At 39.5% G+C, this 21634-nt stretch overlaps 1 pseudogene; it reads left to right on the forward strand.

Moving 5' to 3' along the window:
• The first annotated feature begins 235 nt into the window (after positions 1-235).
• The window catches only part of LOC139710092 (organic cation transporter protein-like), a 36557-nt pseudogene continuing 15158 nt past the window's right edge, over positions 236-21634 (forward strand).

The following is a 21634-nucleotide window of genomic DNA, read 5'->3' on the forward strand; positions in this document are numbered from 1 at the left end:
AAACGATGGCACTTGATTGGCCAAATCTCGTACATGTTGACATGGTTGATAACGTCCGCCAAATCGTTTGTAAATATCATATTTTCAACACGGGACCATGTAGGCAGTGCAGGTGCGAAAAGGCGTTGCTACAGGTGGTGCTACAGTGCGCTATTCTATCTGTTTCTACATCACAGTCATGCTCAGTCTGAGCCGTGCAGTGAAAGGCTCATTCCTGCAGACAAGCCACCAGCGGCAGGCAAGACAGAGAGAGGCTTGTTTCACTCGTCTTCTGCACAATTTGCTTGCTTTTCGGGGCCAACAGAAGCAGAAGAATAAAAGAATGTTTTGAGGTAGACTTACGGCCTATAAAGTGATTTGTAAAAAGTCAATTGAAGACAGTTAAATCTCTGGACGACACAGAATAACCAATAACTTTTCGCCATACTTCGTTCTCTGTTCTTCCTGCCAAAAGTGTTTTATCTTTCTTGGAAGGGGAAATGAGGTTCGACGATATATTAGCTGCTACAGGGGAATTTGGCCGTTACCAAATTCGACTATTCTGGGTAATATTCGTGTTGGCGATCCCATGTGGATTCCACGCCTTCAGCATCATTTTCCTCGCAGGAAGAGCCGACCATTGGTGTTCAGTGAGTATACTATGATTAAATTAATGTTATGCATCATGCGCAAACCTTTCTGCAACTATGCAGACTTTCTGACGTAAAAGTTAGTGTTTTTTTGTTGTTGTAACCAAACAACAAAATAGGCACACGCTCTTGTTTTGGACAGCCACAAAAATGATAAAACAAAAGAAAAGAAAAGAAAAGAAAACAAAACTCAACTGTCTTTTAGTATATTTTAGCTAATATATTTTCTTAAGGTTACGCAGGTTTTGGGTGGCTGTCAATCCCCCCAGGAGCTCTTTCCACAAGCCAGTGCAAAGAATACAGTGTGTATTTTGTACTGTTTGATTTCACGTCGAAGAGTAATCTTGTGCGGGTTGGTCTGACCAAGGAGGTTCAAGCAAGAGATGGACAGTGATGGAGTCATGGCTATCTGTATTCCTTTGGATCCCATGTTCGATGCAGCCACTCCAAACATTTGAAGTATGGGCCAAACTGGGATCTGCCGCACAGATAGGAATACAATAGATCGGTTCTGTAATGTATTTAAAATTTATGCATTATGCTTCGTTCATAAAATTTGAACCATAAAGTTTGCCGTGACCTTGCCCTACCTAGCAACAACTAAGTGAATTCCCGCCTACCGAACTTTGGGGAGCAGGTGAATGAAATGCTTTGTTACTAATTATGCTGTAAGGCTGCGTTCACATAGAAGTATACTATTCGGGTATCCGGTGCTCGTTTTCGAGGGCACGCGAATAGCTTGAATCGAACGCTAGGATTTCCTAACACCGGTTCACATAAGAGGGCACTATTCGAAAATACCGAATAGCTGCGAATAGTATAGCATAGTGGGAATCTAGCTTGTTCGATTTTCGAGCAGCATATACCACCTTTCGTTTATTAAATGATGAACATTTTGGTCTGGATTTGCCTTTTAGCCGAAATAAGCATGTAGACTGACATTCTGATGCAGTTTAAAAATTGTTATTGCCGGGATGATTTTGCAGGAGGAAGAAGTAGGGAGTTGATGGTGCGGGTGATGGTGTGGGTCGACTTTTGACGGCGCATAGCGAATAGCGAATAGCGAATAGCGAATACTAGTAGCGAATACTTCTATGTGAACGCAGCCTAAGGCTGCGTTCACATAGAAGTATACTATTCGGGTATTCGGGCTCGTTTTTCGAGGGCACGCGAATAGCTTGAATCGAACGATAGGATTTCCTCACACCGGTTCACATAGGAGGGCACTATTCGAAAGTACCGAATAGCTGCGAAAAGTATAGCAAAGTGGGAATCGAACTTGTTCGATTTTCTTGCAGCGTATACCGTCTCTCGTTTATGAAATAATGACACTTTTTGTCTGGATTTGCCCTTTAGCAAAAATAAGCATGTAGACTGACATTCTGACGCAGTTTAGAAATTGTTAATAAGATTTGCTGGGATGTAGGAGGAAGAAATCCTCACTGCATGGGATGGTGAGTTGACGGTGCGAGTGATGGTGTACTCGGTGCTCGAATAGCGAATAGCGAATAGCGAATAGCGAATAGCGAATAGCGAATAGCGAATACCGAATACCGAATACTTCTATGTGAACGCAACCTAAGAGAAACATCCATAGATTGTGAAACATTATATACAAAAATGCCAATTGATTTTGTTTCATTGAACAATGACTTTCCACTCAGTAATGAAGAGAGTGTATTTTTCTTTATAATGATGGTAATTACTCCCTACTTACAGATGAGCGATGGTATATCTAAAATAAAGGTATAAAGTACAGTATAGTAGTCACAGGAATGCGCGAAAAGACATTGCGCAAAGATCGATGAAATCAAAATAAAAATGACTCGACTGGGCATGTTCGGGTACTAATCTTACATATCGTTATTGATTTTATAAAGATGTATAATTTACTCGAAGATCATACCGTATCAGTTTTATTTGTAGGAAGTAATCTGAAAAGTGATAAACGCGTCTTTCCAGGAAAGTTTCAAACCCTTCCATAATACAGTTCTGATTTACACTTTATATACACATTGACTTTCGCCTTATGAGGGAACATGTAAATTCATTTAGATCTAAATTGATAGGTGTAGAACCTCATTGGTCTAGCCAAGACATAACTGCGTGACTACATGTGTACCTACAAGCAGAAAATGAATTTGAAAAAGTGGTGAGGAGTCTTATAAAAGTCTTCTGATTCTCCCTACAAGCCCTATGGCAGTTGTATGGCAGATAGCTCTCGCGTTTGGCGCTCTAATTTTTTTAACCTTTAATTCTTGGGATATAAACTTCGGGTTCTGAACGCGTGATGTGTCATGCAACAATATTAATGTTGTTACGTACAAAATGATTTACCGTAAATGCTGTGCATGTATACGAATTCATCGCTTATACGATTTTGATTTTAAGGGGGGGGGGACAAAAGGAACTCTTACCGTTTTCTTTGTGATTTACTACGATATTGTCCCCCCCCCCAAAAAAAAAAAAAAAAAAAAAAAAAAAAAAAAAAAAAAAAAAAAAAAAAAAAAAAAAAACTAAACCTGGAAATTTAGTGAAGATTTGCAGGTCAATGGGAGAGATCGGTGAAGCCAGGCCATTATCACTTTATCTGATATGGGTATGTATTAATTCAAGGGCTTGGCATATCTCCACCGAGGTAAATTTACAAGACAAGCTTGTCCATTTGAGGGACCTCTTTGGTATCTCCCCAGCTACATTAGTCCAGCGGATATAGAAAAAATCATGCACTTTATGGTAAAAGCACCATACTTGGTACACATGTACATGATGCCAATATAAGTCATTTCTGATATGGAAGCCACTCTGATTCTCCCTTTGGCGGCCGTGGCGGCCATTTTTCAAAATGGCCGCCATGTGATATAGCAATGCTGTGTATTTTGGAAACCATATGTCCGATTGTTGTGATTCTTGTACCAAATATAGGTTGTGAGGGTCAAGGATTCCAATAAAATAATTTTTGAGAGGATAAAACCATGGCAACCTACTTATTGGTGGCCATTTTGAAAAAATATGGCCACCATGTTAGATAAAAACATACCCTTAAAACGTATGGACAAAGGGTCATGACTCTGGTACCAACTTATATGTTTTTGGGGTCAAGGATTCCCATAAATTCAACTGTAAGTAAATATGAATCGCTTCATCCTACGTTTTGGCGGCCATTTTAATGAATAATGGCTGCCATACAACAGAAAATGAATATTGTATATCTTCGAACTCAAAAGATATATAATCACGATTCAAGTGTAAAAGTATAGTTTGGGGGTGAAGGTTTTCAATTTAATGATGTTTTAGCAAAGTGAATAGGTTCATCACATCCTTTGTTTAGGCAGCCATTTGATAAATATGGCCTCCCTCCAGTTATATAGCATACGAGTGTTATGAAAGAGGGATGCCCATTGTGGATTGATTCTGGTGTAAACGTTTGTTTTAGAGTTCAACAATTACTTGTTCACTCTTTTTTAGTATTCTAATGTGGAACATCTGGGCATAGTTAACTTTGGAAGCATTTTGGAAAATATGCTCAACTTCCTTTACAGGATTTTTGTGTGTACAGTATATGTGAAGGTTACAGCGCGTTATTCCGAAGGTTCGTTATTCCGAAGGCTCTCTATTCCTAAGATTTGTTATTCCGAAGGTTCATTGTTCCTAATTTCCTTTTCGGATTAACCAATCTTCGGAATAACGAACCTTCGGAATAACGCCACAAATTTTCGGATTAACGAACTCTTTTTCATTTTCGGATTAACGAACCTCTAGGTATAGGGAATTTGCGTGTTTCGGATTAACGTCCCTTCGGAAAAACGAACCTTCGGAATAGCGAACCTTCGGAATAACGAACAGCACCCATATGTGAAAAACATGATCTTCACAATTTCATGTCTGAAGTACATATTTCTCAAGATTATAGTTTCTAGAAATATAGACTCTCGCTTTCTCTGGTCCCTGGACCATGGAATGAAAATTATAGTTTCCAACCAATATAGTACATCTGTTTTCTTTGGAAATATGACACTAAGCTGAGAAAACTTCTAAAACGTATTGAGTCACTTTCATACATCAAATGTAAACACACTACAATTATGTATGTCTGTAAAATCCATGATTGACCAGGCTGTTCTGATATTTATAACTACACTGAACATTATACATCAAACGATAAAGTAAATATAATAGGTATTTCATATACGATACATCTTTATAGGTTTACGTCTAATTGTAATTTGCAGCGTAGTGGGTAAAGAATCGGCCTCATGAAAACAAATCAGATCTTCTGCCAAAGTTTTGTATCCTATACATTCATTATTTCTTTTAGACAAAGCTGGACATGATAGGTTTTCTTGTGTCATCATCTTGACATATGAATATGATATGTACTTGGTCCAATCTGTTTCTTTCCTGGGAGCTGGTTTCTCGGTTGATGAGCTTTGCTTTTGAAGCCATGTTATCCTACAAATAAACCCAATTACCAATCACTTAAAAAGATAACATTCTATGTAAATGTGCTTCACAGAGGTAAAGCAAAAAACTTATGTGTATATTTTTTTCTAGAAATGTGACAAACATTTTTCGTTAAATGGATTTGTGGTTGTGAATTTTATCTTTTGATTTACAATAATTTGTAGAGAACAAGAACAAGGAAAAATCAGATAATCTGTTTCTATGTGTAGTTCTACTCTGAATACATTACTTGTTATAGTTGATCTATGCATTAATTTTTATCAACAATTTTAGCCTCTTGAACTGAATTTCACCCTACCCCTACCCCAAAAAAAATTATACAAATATATATTTGATGCATTTGCCATTTTCATATGGAATAAGGATTAAGGATTCATAATTCAAAAGCAACTTCTACAGGTAAATGGACAGTGGGCATTTCAACGCAATCTTATAACGTAACAGCGCCCATCCAAAATATAAACTACAAGAAAAATTATGCTAATTTATGAATTTAAGGAAAACCTCAAAGAAATCCAAATTTTTGGGTTCATAATTATTGGAAGATAAAATTGCAGAATGAAATATTCAGTATATCGATCTTTCTACTTACCGGCACCAGTAGAAATACTGAAGACGTTCACTAAAGCGCACCTGCATCTACATAATTATGCATTAACGTTCATCACCGCTTATCAATGGATGATCAGGAACAATAATTGTTTTGGAATGTCAGAGCTCATTCGATTCCTTTATATGATTCCTTATAATTTTGTGTAACAGTTTTGACAAGGTCATACTATGAAATAATGAACAAGAACTGAGAACTTTAGAAATCAATAGGTCTTATAAGACTGCAATAATCATGTTTTTGTGGCTCGTTTCCTGTCTATGCATCCAAAATTGGGGGGAAAGTCTTCTATCCCATTCTCACCATTGACTCTACCTAACTGATATTCAACATAATTATCTTTATAGTATTCCAGGTATGCAACAATTGTACTTATGTGATGTTCAATACCTATACTTGAATGGTGAATGTGATAGAGGTATGGTCAATCAACAACAATCAATGAACAATAAAGAACTAAACGCCGCAACAACAAAGGAGGTTCATTTACCAATAATAGGTGAACGATTCCTATCAATGGGACAATACATATGGCAATTGAGGGCGTACATATTTATGTAATATATATATGGTGGCCCCTCAGAAAACGGAAACGAATATTTTTTTTTTCAAAACCAAAACGAAATTGTCCAATTTGGTTGAGTACTTTTCTTTCTAGACATGTTTTTGTTGATCATTAATTTCTTACTTTATTTTATCAAAGCTCAGCAACGGAGACTACCCAACAATTGAAGGTGAATTTTCGACAATAATCTTATTCAAGCATTCCACATTGTGATATGCGGCCTCAATTCTTTGTTAGTCTCCCAAGGAAGTGGCTTTTGTTCGATGCTGAAATTTGTTGAATTGACGTAAGAAATTTACGCTCGACCCGTCTTTACAAAAACATCTGTAGAATAAAAAGTACTCAACCAAATCGGATGATTTTGGTGTCATTCTTCTTCTAGATAAATTCTCTATGACTTTATGTCATTCACTTTTGCATAAAGTAATGCAAATGTGCAAATTATTTGCGAAAACTCGCGTTTCCATTAATTCTAGGCCACATTGTATATAATGTGCGTGTGTGTGTGTGTGTGTGTGTGTGTGTGTGTGTGCATACTCTATGTAGTGCGGCAGTCATATCTATCAAATTGGACCTGAAAACGAGATGTTTTCGTTCTATTCATCAGCAAATGCTTGTTTAAAATCATTGACCCAATTAGTTTCAAAGACGTACAGTATAGTATATATTGCGGTGGCCATGTTTTAAAATGGCAGCCAAAACGTATAGGATGTGATGGTTGTATACACGAAAAGATGTATCCATTTAAATAATTGAACCTAAAAAACATATTTTTGTACCAGACTCATAAAGATGCATCCATTGGTTTTAAAGATATATGAATAGAATGTAGAGCGGCAGCCATGCTTTTTTTCAAAATTCCCGCTAATAAGTAGGTTGCCATGGTTTTATCCTCGCAAAAATTATTTTATTGGAATCCTTGACCCTCAAAACCTATACTTTGGTACAAGAATCACGACAATCGGACTTGTAGTTTCCAAAATACACAGCATTGCTATATCACATGGCGGCCATTTTGAAAAATGGCCACCACGGCCGCCACAGGCAGAATCAGAGTGGCTTCCATATCAGATATGACTTGTATTGGCATCATGTACATGTGTACCAAGTATGGTGCTTTTACCATAATGTGCATGATTCAGCCTATATGTGCTCTATATCCGCTGGACTACATCCCGCCCTGCCCGATCAGCGCGTCCTACCACCACTAAAATCAGGGAGGTGGCACCTCTCTGCTAAATCTGGGCCCTGTTGCATAAAACCCTTACCGCTGGACTTACCGCTCCTTTCTCGCGGTAAGTCTTCAAATTAGCGGTAAATTTTATAATCCTTGATGCTGATTGGCTGTGACGCCTAATTTTGACGGTAGTTACCATTGAAATTCAACGATAAGTTTTATGCAACGGGCCCCTGATGTATACTTCTACTTCTTGCTTGGAAATCAGACTCACCCGAATACAATAATGCATACGTGCATTGACGGTTCTATCATTTGATTACGCATAATTACTTTATGATTTCAACTTGCCCTTTGTTTCACTGGGTTTCCCATACATGCCGTGGCACGACCGTAGACGTATACACCATGCATGACACCATGTATAGGCTACAAGGGAGGTATCACTATCCTCCTCGTGTGTTTTATGTACATCACAATGTCATGTGTCAATTTTATTAATCACGAGAAATGTACCCAACGTCGAGGCCACATTAGGCGTTTTCACATCAGCCCGATGTTTCGAAATAGCGCGCTATTTTCTGACTTGAGAAATCATCCCGATAGCGGAATAGCGCGCTATTTGATAATGTGAACACAAATTAGCGCGCTAATTGTATCGCTCTGATCGAGAACATTTCTCGAGTCCAACTCGGGAAATGTCTGAAATAGCGGGATAGTAGCGCGCTATTTGATAATAGGCGTTTTCACATCAGCCCGATAAAAATCAAAGCTCGAGATATTTTCCAATTTCCCAAGTCAGAAAATAGCGCGCTATTTCGAAACATCGGGCTGATGTGAAAACGCATTATGTGAAAACGACTCGAGAAATTAGCGCGATGCATCCCATCATGCCTAGCGTGTGTGACCCGATCGATCGAGGCAAACTGCACACAAATCATGAGGAATTTTTGAGAGGGCACACACATTACTGATGCTGTTTACACATACTCAGCTGTCGAATTAGCTCGAAAAAAATTCTCTTTTTCACATCAGCCCGATGTTTTGACATAGTGCGCTATTTTGCTGACTATTTTCTGCATCAGCCCGATAAAAATCCAAGCTCGAGATATTTTCCAATAAGCCAGTTCGTAATTAGCTCATGTACACCTTGGTACAAATGACCTTTCTTTTTTCTCAGTTGGTTAGGCACTTAACTCGTTTTCAAAGCGGTATAATGCATAAGCTTGCCCGACATAACAATTCATGGAATTCGTGTTCAAACAAAGTATGAACTTGAGTTTAGACCAGGTGACCAGAATAGTCCGTCAGTTGACACTTTAGCAGGCGTCTAATTCATTGTTTCGTATCGAATGCAATAACAACCTTTTCTTTTGATATTGCCAAATATCAGGCTTGCTGTCAGGTGGATGTGCTGGCAAGCACTATTTAGATAAGGATCACATGAATAGTCATCACATCACACATGCTTATCTGAGTAAATTAATAAACCAAAATGTCTGTTGGTACAAATGAACTTTTTCTGCTCATGCGCAAAGTGGAATTACGAACTGGCTTATTTCCCGAGTCAGAAAATAGCGCGCTATTTCGAAACATCGGGCTGATGTGAAAACGCCTATTGTTTCAAGACGCGATGAATAGATATCCAGGCCAACAGAATGTGACATTTCTATATATAGGCGTGTAATATATGCGGGTCCTCTAGTAAGTTCATGTTCCCTCATTTGCAAGGACGCATGTTGTAATGCTAGATGCACAAATAGTCATTCCGATATCATAAGGCGTTTTCACATCAGCCCGATGTTTCAAAATAGCGCGCTATTTTCTGACTTGGGAAATTAAAAAATATCTCGAGCTTGGATTTTTATCGGGCTGATGTGAAAACGCCTATTGTCTTTCCTGTGTCATTCCCAAAATGAACGGCCTACCTTCATATAGAGTGTCCTTGTCGTTTGAACTCTTGCTCGATTTAGATGATACAAAGAGAGAAAGGGGGAATACGTGCAGCCAATACAGTTTAGAGCTATGTGACGAATTAACAAAACTATTTTTTCTTTCTTTCTATAGCCATTTAGTGCTACACATCTACCCCAATCATTTGTTATTAGTGCCTTACAATTTTTATTTCTTTTCACGATCACCAGATATTCATGTTTAAATCAGATACAGTGCAAAGGTTCCTCTTATCAGGACTTATAGTCCATGGAGTCATTATACAGAGCAAGGTAACATCACGATTATTGTATTTCGTATTAAAGTATCGTGTGAAATCGATGGTGAATAATCAGCACCGCTTGTAATCCAAAGTATTTGTTGGAAAGAAGGAAAAAAAAAACAAGCATAATGGAGGGAGGAACGCGGTCGACTTGTGTGTCAATGCATAGGATGTGCGTGTTTCGCCGAGTTATCTCTTTAAGGGGATATCTCACTGAGCGGCGAACGTTTGCGAACGTAGTGAATTCGGGATTTCGTCAGGGTTCGTAAAGAGTTGCAAAAGGTTCGTTAACAGTTGCAAGAAAGTTCGCAAACGATTTTTATTGTCGCAAACAGTTTTTCTTGTTTGTTTGTTGTTTGTTTTTATTTCCGAAACAATAAAATCATAGCCACAAGATAAACAGTGTTGAACATGACATAACTGAAACATGAATCAAGATTGAAGTATCAAAATACAATGAAAACAAGTTGACATGTGACAATGATGATAACATGTAACGGTGGATAGCCCATTTCAGATCTATCAACATGATAGATCTGTTCTTCCATGGGGTCCAAGATTTATAAACATATAATAACTAACATGTCTTTAATCCACACCAAACATGATATCTAAAATCATATTACAAAACAATCCCTCAAACACCCCCTCCCCCCCCCCCCGACTCATCTTAGATCTCTGGTGACATAGGGTAATATGCATATAAATACATACAACATATTCATCAATTCATTTCAATAATTCTATTATTTTACGGTTCAAAATCTACATATACAATTTTTGATTTCTCTATTGAAATCAGTAAGGCTGCTGAGACAAATAGACAAAGGTAGATCATTGTACAATGTACTACCACGATATAAAAATGTACGTTTACAATTTTGAGAATTAGGTTTCGGTAAAATCAATTTCTCACATTGTCTTAAAGAGTAACCGATTTCTTTGGAAATAAATTTATCACGTAAATAAGTAGGTGCCATTTCATGAAGAATTTTGTACATCATCAAATAAACATGCCTTGTGCTGCGACTTTGTAAAGTTTCCCACTTCAGATTATCATGAATTTCACTTATTGATTTATGTTCAGACGACTTTACTTTAAATATTATCCTGCCTGCTCTGTTTTGTAGTTTCTGTAACGTTTCTACATGGGATTTGGCTGCTGAGTGCCAGATCATATCACCATAATCAAAATGTGGTAAAATCACGGAATTATACAGTAATTTCATAGTTGATTCGTTGACGAATCCTCTCACTCTGCCCACAAAACTTATCTTACTAATCTTTTTACACAATTGCCCAATAAGTCCCATTTTAACTGCGAATCAATGATACTGCCTAGATACTTGAAACTTTCAACTTGAGATATAAATTTGTTATTTATTCTTAGGTTGAGTGCACTATGTTTATGAAGCATATGTTTTGTGCCGATTAACATAGAGACAGTTTTTGAACAGTTTACTTTCAACTTATTATGATTCATCCACACACTTAATTCCTGTAATTCTTCATTAAGTACATGTTCTATTATTTTCGGATCTCTATTTGAATAGTAGATGACAGTGTCGTCTGCATAAAAATGTTTCGAAGATTTATCGAAGCAGTTTGGCAAATCGTTTATGAATAACAAAAACAATATCGGACCAAGTATAGATCCTTGTGGTACCCCATGAGTCATCGGTAATTCTGATGATAACGTACCATTAACTGCAGTTCTTATATGTCTGCCTTTTAGATAGTATGAAACCCGTCTGAGGATTTACCCCTAAGTCCTAAGGTAGAAGCAAACTTCTCCAGTAGAATGTCAATGTCAACCAGATCAAAAGCCTTTTGGAGGTCAACAAAAACAGCTCCAGTGTACAGGCCATGGTCAAGTGACATAAGCCAATCATCTGTTACCTTAATCACAGCAGTGCTTGTCGAGTGCAATTTTCGAGATCCAGACTGATGAGTGATAATGTCAATAGGCGTTTTCACATCAGCCAGATAAAAATCCAAGCTCGAGAAATTTTTCGCGATTGCGATTTACCGCGCTATTTCATTTCTTATTCACATCAGCCCGAAGAGAATCAGCCCGAATTTTTGTCGAGCTAATTCCACAGCTGAGAGTAGGCGTTTTCACATCAGCCAGATAAAAATCCAAGCTCGAGATATTTTCCAATTTCCCAAGTCAGAAAATAGCGCGCTATTTCGAAACATCGGGCTGATGTGAAAACGCCTTATGTGCAAACAGCATAAGTAATGTGTGTGCCCTCTCAAAAATTCCTCGTGATTTGTGTGCAGTTTGCCTCTATCGATCGGGTCACACACGCTAGGCATAATGGGATGCATCGCGCTAATATCTCGAGTCGTTTTCACATTATCAAATAGCGCGCTACTATCCCGCTATTTCAGAAATTTCCCGAGTTGGACTCGAGAAGTTTTCTCCATCAGAGCGATACAATTAGCGCGTTAATTTATATTCACATTATCTAATAGCGCGCTATTTCGCTATCGGGAAAATTTCCCAAGTCAGAAAATAGCGCGCAATTTCGAAACCCCGGGCTGACGTGAAAACGCCTATTGTCTAACACAAATCGGATCAGTTGACGTTGGACGATTTTTTCTAAGAGTTTCGAGAGTTTTTTCTAAGAGTTTCTTGTCGCAAAGAAATTTTGAACATGTTCAAAATTTCTTTGCGAACCTTTGCGAATTTGTATTTTCGCTAACAGTTGCAAACATTCGCAAAATACTCGTAAGAATTCGCAAACGGTCGTTATACTGTGTCGCTAACATTTTTATTTGATTCGCCACTGCTAGCGAACAAGTAACCAAGTGGTTCCCATGAGCTCCTGAAACAGGCAAGGTTCCACTCTAAGGAAGTTCTTGAAGCTCTTGATATCTCCATCATGTAATTGCTGCAAAAGCTTTTCATATTTACCAAAGTCTGTCCTCTGCAATAACCAATCTTTGACCCAAACCGTCTTTTCTTTTCTTCTTCCTTTCTTGTTTTTCTTTATCTTCTTTCTCTTATGCCGCACGATAGCTGTAGCAGCAGCCTGGCAAAGCAGCTCTTCAAGGATAGCTGCACGTTGAGCCTCTTCTTGGCAGAAATTTATTTCCATATATGAGTCCATGGGCCAAGACCCGAAAAATGGGTTGTTGGTACCACCCGAGGTGGCAAAACCTTTTTGGTGTCATTTTGTTTGTCGGACATAGATACGCTTATCAAGCTATGATAGCATTTCCAAATGAGTAGCTTAGTCATAATAAATGAATTTTTAACCAATTTGGTCTCGTTTTTATATCCCTATACTTCTGAATCGAAACTAACCGCTATACAAATACGAGCACTGCCTTCTGTATGTCCACAGGTGTTCTGTTGTAAACGCGGTGCGCTTAGTCTTTATTCAAGGCAGCGAAGGGAATATCCAAAGGGTTATGATGTCCACAGCTGTCACGCGGTGCGCTTAGTCTTTATCTAGAACAATGTACCGTTATCATATCTAAAGTTCCTAATAAAATGGATTATCAATACTGTTTTTATACCACCCTCTCAACAAATACATCAGTTTTAAACAAAAATCACTCTGTTCATTTACAACATTATTAATTATAATGTATTGTAGTGTACCGGTACATTGTTTTTGCATAATATTTCATTATTGGATGGAAATAAAGTGACATTGGCGTGGTATCAGCGTTTTCACCGTAGCGTTTTCACCGGAAAATTATAAATAATTGAAAAATACGCTAAAATTCACGAGAAATTGCTTTTTTGTTGTTGTCGTTTTTAGATAAAGGGATATACACTGTATTATAAGCTTTGAATATTCCCTTCGCCGTCTTGAATATTAGACTAAGCGCTGTGGACATCACAACCCTTGGATATTCCCTTCGCTGCCTTGAATAAAGACTAAGCGCACCGCGTTTACAACAGAACACCTGTGAACATACCACTGATCTCCGAGGGGAGATCAGTGGAACATACAGAAGACAGTGCTCTTCTTTGTATAGCGGTTGGTCTCGATTCAGAAGTACAGGGATATAACAACGAGACCACATTGGTTTAAAATTCATTTATTATGACTAAGCTACTCATTTGGAAATGCTATCATAGCTTGATAATCATATCTATGCCCGACAAACAAAATGACACCAAAGAGGTATTGCCACCTCAGATGGTACCAATATCTGGCCTGGCCCATGGACTATATTGGAAATCCATTTTGAACGGTTGTCACAAGAGATCTGAATTCAGTGGAAGGTTGTACGTTCGTTTTATGGGTCGTTTTATCGCTCTTAATCACATTGTCATCAGCCTGTGACATTTAATCAAGAAGCTGCGGACAGTATTTCCTGGTGCAAAAAAAAAAAGGGCAAATATTACACGCAAATAATGCCAAATACAGCGACAGAACACTCATTGGCGTTTCGCCTGTTTATTAGAGTACTAAAAATATTTTGTGTAATGGTTGCAAACAAGTTAGGAAATAATCCTATAGCAGAGAGGGGTAAAAGTCAATAGTCTTGTTCCCATGGTGAAGAGCGATTAGCTTCTTCAAAATGTAAATGAAGGGTCATGTTCTATGACAGAAAGTGATTGCTAAGAAGCCTTGGCATTCCCATTGACTGTGCCCACAGCCAATTAGCTCAGGATTTTCACATACGCCGCAGTGCCCATTGCAGATGGGACATCCATCACGTAGACGTGTTGAAACGAGTTATATACACTTCATCGTCTGTCATCATAATGGTCTTCCCCAGGTGCCTCAGTGGGATGCCGAGAACTGCACTTCTTTTCAACTTGACCCGACGGCGTGCGCGCAGGCAAAGCGGCACGCCAGCATCCCGCCAGCAGACCCGAACAACACGGAACACGGTCACAGCCAATGCAAAATGTACAACGTTTCCGGTTTGACGCTCTCTTCGCTGGTTGACCTCGATCAGGAAAATTGGACCACGACCGCGCCCTTTAGCAGTGACCCAGTGAAGTCCGACGTCATTCCGTGTTCATCTGGTTGGATATTCGACACCAGTCGATATAAATCCACCATTAATATGGAGGTAAAAAGCCAAGACTTTATCATTATGATTTTTTTTTTCAGTTAATCGTTCTGTGCGATTTAATTCTATATCACAATAATGTAAGGAATATGAACGGTCTAAAATAAATTTTACGGGGATATTTCCAATATAAATGAGCAAGATTATGGGTTCTTAATAGAAGTAAGTATATACAATGACAATGTACACAATTTTCTAATGAGGAGCAGCGTTCTTCCTCTCGGCATCGTATGAAGTTGGCAAGGTATGTATTTTATTGTCGATATTTAAATGTGCATTCTTGATAAATGTACATACGTCAGCAGCCACACACTATGTCGTTATCTTGATGGTCCAATTCACATGATATCGGCGTAAAATAACGCTGTTTCAAGTTGACAGTATCTATTTTATAACAACAACAAATTTTTTCAAATTTTCTAATCTTTCTGCGCTGTGCTTCGTCACATCTTCCAAAGGACTTCGACAATCATACTGTCACAATATTTTAGATGATTTATTTTTTGTCCCACTGACAATTCTAAAGTTACGTGCTCTCCATCATTCTCCGCTAATTCGGGTTAGTCGTGTACATGTGATTTCTTCTTTTGCTTCGAATTCAGTAGAAGCACGACTTAAAAAAAGGGAAAAGACAGAAAGAATGGAATGAGCCTGGAAAGATATAGGCGTCCATTTTCCCCAAATTAATGCTCGATGGGGTGGAATTGTTACTGTAGATGCATGCTTTATAGCTGGGGGCTTCAAAATGGGTTGTTTGGTTCAGATTCTTCCAAAAGCACCAAATTTGGCTCATAGGTCCCTTATACCATACTCTTTCGATTTTTAGCTCACCTGAGCCAAAGGCTCAAGTGAGCTATTGCGATCGCCCTTCGTCCGGCGTCCGTCGTGCGTCGTGCGTCGTCCGTCGTCCGTCGTCCGTCGTGCGTCGTGCGTAAACTTTTTACATTTTCATCTTCTTCTGGAAAACCCCAAGACTGATTTTCATCAAACTTGGCAGGTAGCATCCCTAGGGGGTTAGGAACTCAATTTGTTAAAATGGGCACCATGCCCCACCCAGGGGGCCCCCAGGGGGGCCCAAACCCCCCAAAATTAAGGAATCTGTCAAAATCTTCTTCTCTAGAACCAGAAGTGATAGAGCTAAGTTAGTACTATGGGTTAGTACATTGATGACTGTAGTTTCAAGTTTGTTCATGGCAGAATCAGGGGTGCCTCCCTTGGGACCCAGGGGAGGGGGTGAGGTGGGGTCCTAAAGGGGCCTAAATTGTACATTTTCATCTTCTTCTTGAGAATCCCATGACTCATTTTCACCAAACTTGGCAGGTAGCATCCCTAGGGGATTAGGAACTCAATTTGTTAAAATGGGCACCATGCCCCACCCAGGGGGCCCCCAGGGGGCCCAAACGCCCCAAAATTAAGGAATCTGTCAAAATTTTCTTCTCTAGAACCAGAAGTGATAGAGCTAAGTTAATACTATGAGTTTGTACATTGATGACTGCAGTTTCAAGTTTGTTCATGGCAGAATCAGGGGTGCCTCCCTTGGGAACCAGGGGAGGGGGTGAGGTGGGGTCCTAATAGGGCCTAAATTGTACATTTTTATCTTCTTCTTGAGAACCCCATGACCCATTTTCACCAAACTTGGCAGGTAGCATCCTTAGGGGGTTAGGATCTCAATTTGTTCAAATGGGCACCATGCCCCACCCAGGGGGCCCCAAGGGGGGCCCAAACCTTCAAAATGAAGGAATCTTTAAAAATCTTCTCTAGAATCAGAAGTTATAGAGCTAAGATAATACTATGAGTGAGTACATTAATGACTGTAGTTTCAAGTTTGTTCATAGGAGATCCAGGGGTGCCCCTCTTGGGGGCAGGGGGGGGGGGGTGGTTGGGAAGGTCCAAATGGGGGCCTGAATTGTACATTTTCATCTTCTTCCTGAAAACCTCATGATGTATTTTCGTCAGACTTGGCAGGTAGCATCCCTAGGGGCTCAGGATCTCAATTTATGAAAATGGGCACAATGCCCCACCCAGAGGGCCCCAGGGGGCCCCAATCTCCCCAAATTAAGGAATCTTAAAAAACTTGGGCCCTTATTGTACATTTTCATCTTCTACTTGAGAATGCCTAGTCAAATTTTGGTAGAGCTGTGAATGATTCAGATTAGTGACTGCGTGAAAGGTGAACTTGCGATACTCAGGTGAGCGCTAGACCCGCGGGTCTCTTGTTGATGGGCGCCAAGACTAAAAACCCTTGGGGCTGCCATATTTGTAAAATCCAATATGGCCGCCATCCGGGTTGAAGGTCAACTGCAGTTACAAATTGAAAAGGTTGATTAAAGTTATTAATCCCATGTGGAAGATTTTACGGGGTTAGAAAATGTGATTCTAGATATCATTTTTGAAAATCAAGGTCACTTTAAAGGTCAAATAAGGGTCAAATCAGGCATTTTGAGCATTTTTTGAAATGGCGTCTGTGAACATTCAACTGCAATTCACTGGTACCCCTATTTTGTCCCATTTGTCATATCTTCCATACTCCTTCAATGGTCAATGAGGGCCCAGAGCGGTTCCACCCCCTACATATTACCAATAATGATTATGACAAATAAATGAAAAATTATATTCAATATATTATATATCATATATATATATATATATATATACATATATATATATATACATATATGATACAGTGAAAATTTTGAGCACAGAAAACGGGTTTCCATTGGTTTCGTGTTCTTTTCTCATTTTCTTTGCTGAAAGTTTTCACTATTTATCATTAATTTTGTTTCTGGTCAGTTTTCCCTCTCTTTGTTTCAATATGATATATATATGTATATGCTTAAAGACGGCCGACATCGTATTCCAAGCTGCTGAATCAGGGTGCAATGGCAAAGAGGGTAATAAACACACCTAATCTTATTATGTCTTCATTTTTCCTTCTGAGGAGATAGCTGGATAGCCCGTATGCAACTAGCTGGTCTGTTTGTATAGCTGGCCAGTTGTATGTACATGGGGTGGACCACTTTACCGGGTTATGCACCTTGAGTTTTCCGATAACGGAACGCCGATTTGGGATCTTTTCATGTGATTCTTTCACACACGGGACTTCCACTTTTTGTCTCTCCCACCGGAGGTGAAGGCGAGACTAAGGGATCCAAATGGCGTCCGTCCGTCGTCCGTCACAAATGTTAAAGTTTACCTGCAAGACTCTCTTATGATGCATAACTTGGCAACTGTTACAGCAATGGCAGCCACACTTAATTGATAGAAGCACTAGGGGTATCTTCATGTTATGGTGTTGTTGGAGTTCATGTGATGAGGTCAAAGGTCATTTGAGGTCATATATTAAAGAGTATGTGCAAGACTCTCTTTTCTATGTTAAAGTTTACCTGCAAGACTCTCTTTTGACAAATAACTCCACATAAGTTGCTTGGATTACAACCTAACTTGGGTCATAGATGCACTTGGGGTACCTTCATGCTATGGTGCCGTTGGAGGTCACTGGATAAGGTCAAAGGTCATTTGAGGTCATACGTTAAAGTTTACTTGCAAGACTCTCTTATCACACGTAACTCAGCACATGTTGCTACAATGCCAATCAAACTTGGGTGATGGATGCACTTAGAATAGATTCATGTTATGATGCCGTTGGAGCTCACATGGTAAGGTCAAAGGTTATTTCAGGTCAATGTTAAAGTTTACCTGCAAGACTCCCCTATGATAGATAACTTTGCAACCATCGCTCCCTTTTCAACCAAACTTGGGTTGTAGATGCACTTTGGGGACCTGCATATCATGTTGCCATCAGGGATGACATGGTAAGGTCAAAGGTCATTTGAGGTCATATATTAAAGCTTAAAGGTCACAGACAGGGGTCAACGAACTTTTAGGGCCCAATGTTAAGTTTTTATGGCGCGTTTTGTTTATAGCTCATAACTTTTGATCCCTTGGTCCGTTTGTGACCAAACTTGGACGGTAGATGTCCCTTGGGGAATTAAAGGTCATCACAAGGTCAAAGGTCGCAGATAGGGGTCAACAAATTTTTAGGGCCCATTGCTAAGTTTTTATGGCGCGTTTCGATTATGGCTCTTAACTTTTGATCCCTTTGTCCGTTTGTGACCAAACTTGGATGGTAAATGTCCCTTGGAGAGTTGAAGGTCACCACAAGGTCAAAGGTCAAAGGTCAAAGATTAATGAACTTCTGGGAGTTAGAAAAATATTACTTTCTTGTACGCGAATGGGCGAGACACAATTTGGCACTTGCCTTGTTTATATCCTAGTGATGATCGAGGTGCAAAGTGTTGTACCTCTACTAGAGGGGACGGTATGACAACTCACACCATTGCTCAGCTAGACTTGAGATAAGTGGGATTCGAACCCGCGCCGGAACACGAGTCTTTAGACCGCAAGTCATACGCTACCGAGTGAGCCACCTCGTCACCTTTCATGGTTAATTATGCAACTTTCCAGCTGGCAAGCGATGTGATTCTCCTCCTGCTGAAATTGGTGTATGCCTTCTCTCCCTTGACAAGACAGCGTCTGCTTCTTCAGTGAAGGAAGCAATGACCGAAGCTTAGATTCCAGGGAATTGAACCCCTCAATCCAGGTCAGACCAGTATTCTAGGGGCAGTTAACTAAATTCGATTATTAGAGTCCTTTAATGCCAGTAACTTATCAGAGTAGGTGAAGACAATTCAGCTGAAGGTTTTTTCTTATCTTTTTTTCATTCTCTCTTTATCAAATGAAACCATTTCTTTACTGAGGGAGCAAATGACTAGGGAAACTGAACACCTATTGATGTTGTGTGGGAAGCTGATCCTAAAGAAAATCATCTTAACATATTTGCGCAGCAACAATGTGCAGTCCTCTGACAAGAGATGGTGATGGCACCACTCAAATCTCAAATTATGATTGGAACAGCACCTGAAAATTAAGACTGAAAAATAAAGAACTGCCCTCATTTATCAGCGCACAGATCTCCAAGAATAAATGGAATAGAAAACTCATCCTGAGCACCTGATTCGAGACGGTAACATCCTACAGGAATTGTGATCTCACAACCCTTCAGCTTCCCAACAACTTAGATGCGATCTACGCAAAGATATTCTTACATCGGATGACAAAATGTTTTCTGAAAGCATTTTCTGAAAACAGTATACAATTGCACGGATGAGCATAACATCACATTTTTGGCAGTCTGCTTTTTTTAAATTCCTTTGATCTGAGAGAGTTACGGGTGGGTCGTGGTATTGGAAAGATAAAGACCTTTTCAGCTCTTTCCTGTACAGCATACCTTTCTTCCAGAGCCCAACATCAGGTACTGACAGGGTGCGACATTACTTCATAACTTGCTTTGATGTGGCATGCAAAATACCTAAGTAGTATGGGTCATCAAACAGAACTCACTGACGCATTAACTACTTTAACAATCGTGCTCATGTGCAGCAAGGAATGATAAGTAACAAGATTTATGGGGCAGCCAGCGTCAACGAGGGTAGGCATCATCTCGTCATAACGTGGGAGCAGATCATCAGAAACCACCCTATCTGCTCAAGCGGCGCTGTATCAACATTTCGAAGATGAGTGCTGCTAGAAATGAGTTTCTACTGCAATCATGACATCATAGGTCATGATGGTTGTTACCCCTGACTTCAGGGAGTGGAGTGGAGTAAAGGTGGCACACGTACATGGCAATTACTGGTACACTAGTACAGCTGTTTGAAGGCATGCATTGGGAGGTAGAAAACATGGAAGTTGAAAAAATGAATGAAATGGATGAATGATGAAGGTGAAAATGCACAATGTAGAGCAGGTGTCAGACGAGCCATGGTCAGTAGTATGATATTGCTGCAAACGTAAAGTGGGGGGTGGGAGGGGAATTGAGGGCCTATCTAACGGGAGGACACATTGTCGCAATGCCAGCTTCTTGAAGAAAATTATTTTTGCTGTCACAACTAACGCGATTTCCAGGGCGACGTCCGAGACGTCTTCAAACAAAAGGACAACTTATTTGCTTGAAGTCACGGGGATGTTGGCACGGCTTTTACAGTCGCAGGGACTTATCAGAAACGTCATTTTTCAATGAATTCTCCATTTCGTTGCCATTATGTTACTACGGTCTCCACAAGATGCCGCGATATCTCGGAGATGTTGCAGACCAATTTAGTCCCGACGAACTGACCACAGTGATGGAGACATCGCAGAGACGTCTCCGAGACGGAAATAGTCTCTGCAAAAAAATCGAAAATGTTCGATTCTCGTGTCGTCTCCAGGAGACGTGCGTCGTAGAGATGTTGCGGGGAGTAGAGTTGCAACCTATAGTCTTCAGACCATCGAGATACCAATGTATAAAGTCTTGTGATATCATACCCACTCGCGGCCAAGCACTTTGGATAAAATCTTAATAGACCCAAGACGGTGTCATGAAAATTGTGCTTTAGCATATCTAATCTGTACCCCGTTAATGGTGTCACTGTGACACCTGTGAAATATGCTTGTTCCCTCCATGGCGTCACCAAGACCGTCATATTCTCTAAATGGCATTATAGGTGTGGTGGTATGTAAAATTCTTATAAGGACTTTAGAATCAAACTTTCTTACACGGGTTCGAAAATAGCAAATCGATGCCAACCTGATGTATCAAAACACGACAGAATTATTTCTTTTTTCATTCCGATTAGGAGTGATCTTCATAATCATTATTCCACTGAATTTAAATCTGAGTTATGAAAATCTATTGTGATTGAGGATCCCTGAACTAGAACAGAAATGAGAGAAGAAAAAGAAGAGAATGCAGAAAAGAAATTACCGTCAGTAATCATTAAAAATGAAATTGAAGGGTTATCGAGTCTTCAAATTTGATTGTGAAATAAGGATCTGAGTAAGATCCCTTCAACCTTATTACTCTCAGAAAGGGGTTCTTAAATTACCGATT

Source organism: Diadema antillarum, unplaced genomic scaffold (assembly GCF_040938485.1).
Source record: "Diadema antillarum isolate AM-2024a unplaced genomic scaffold, OU_Dant_1.0 seq00001497_RagTag, whole genome shotgun sequence".
NCBI lineage: Eukaryota > Metazoa > Echinodermata > Echinoidea > Diadematoida > Diadematidae > Diadema > Diadema antillarum.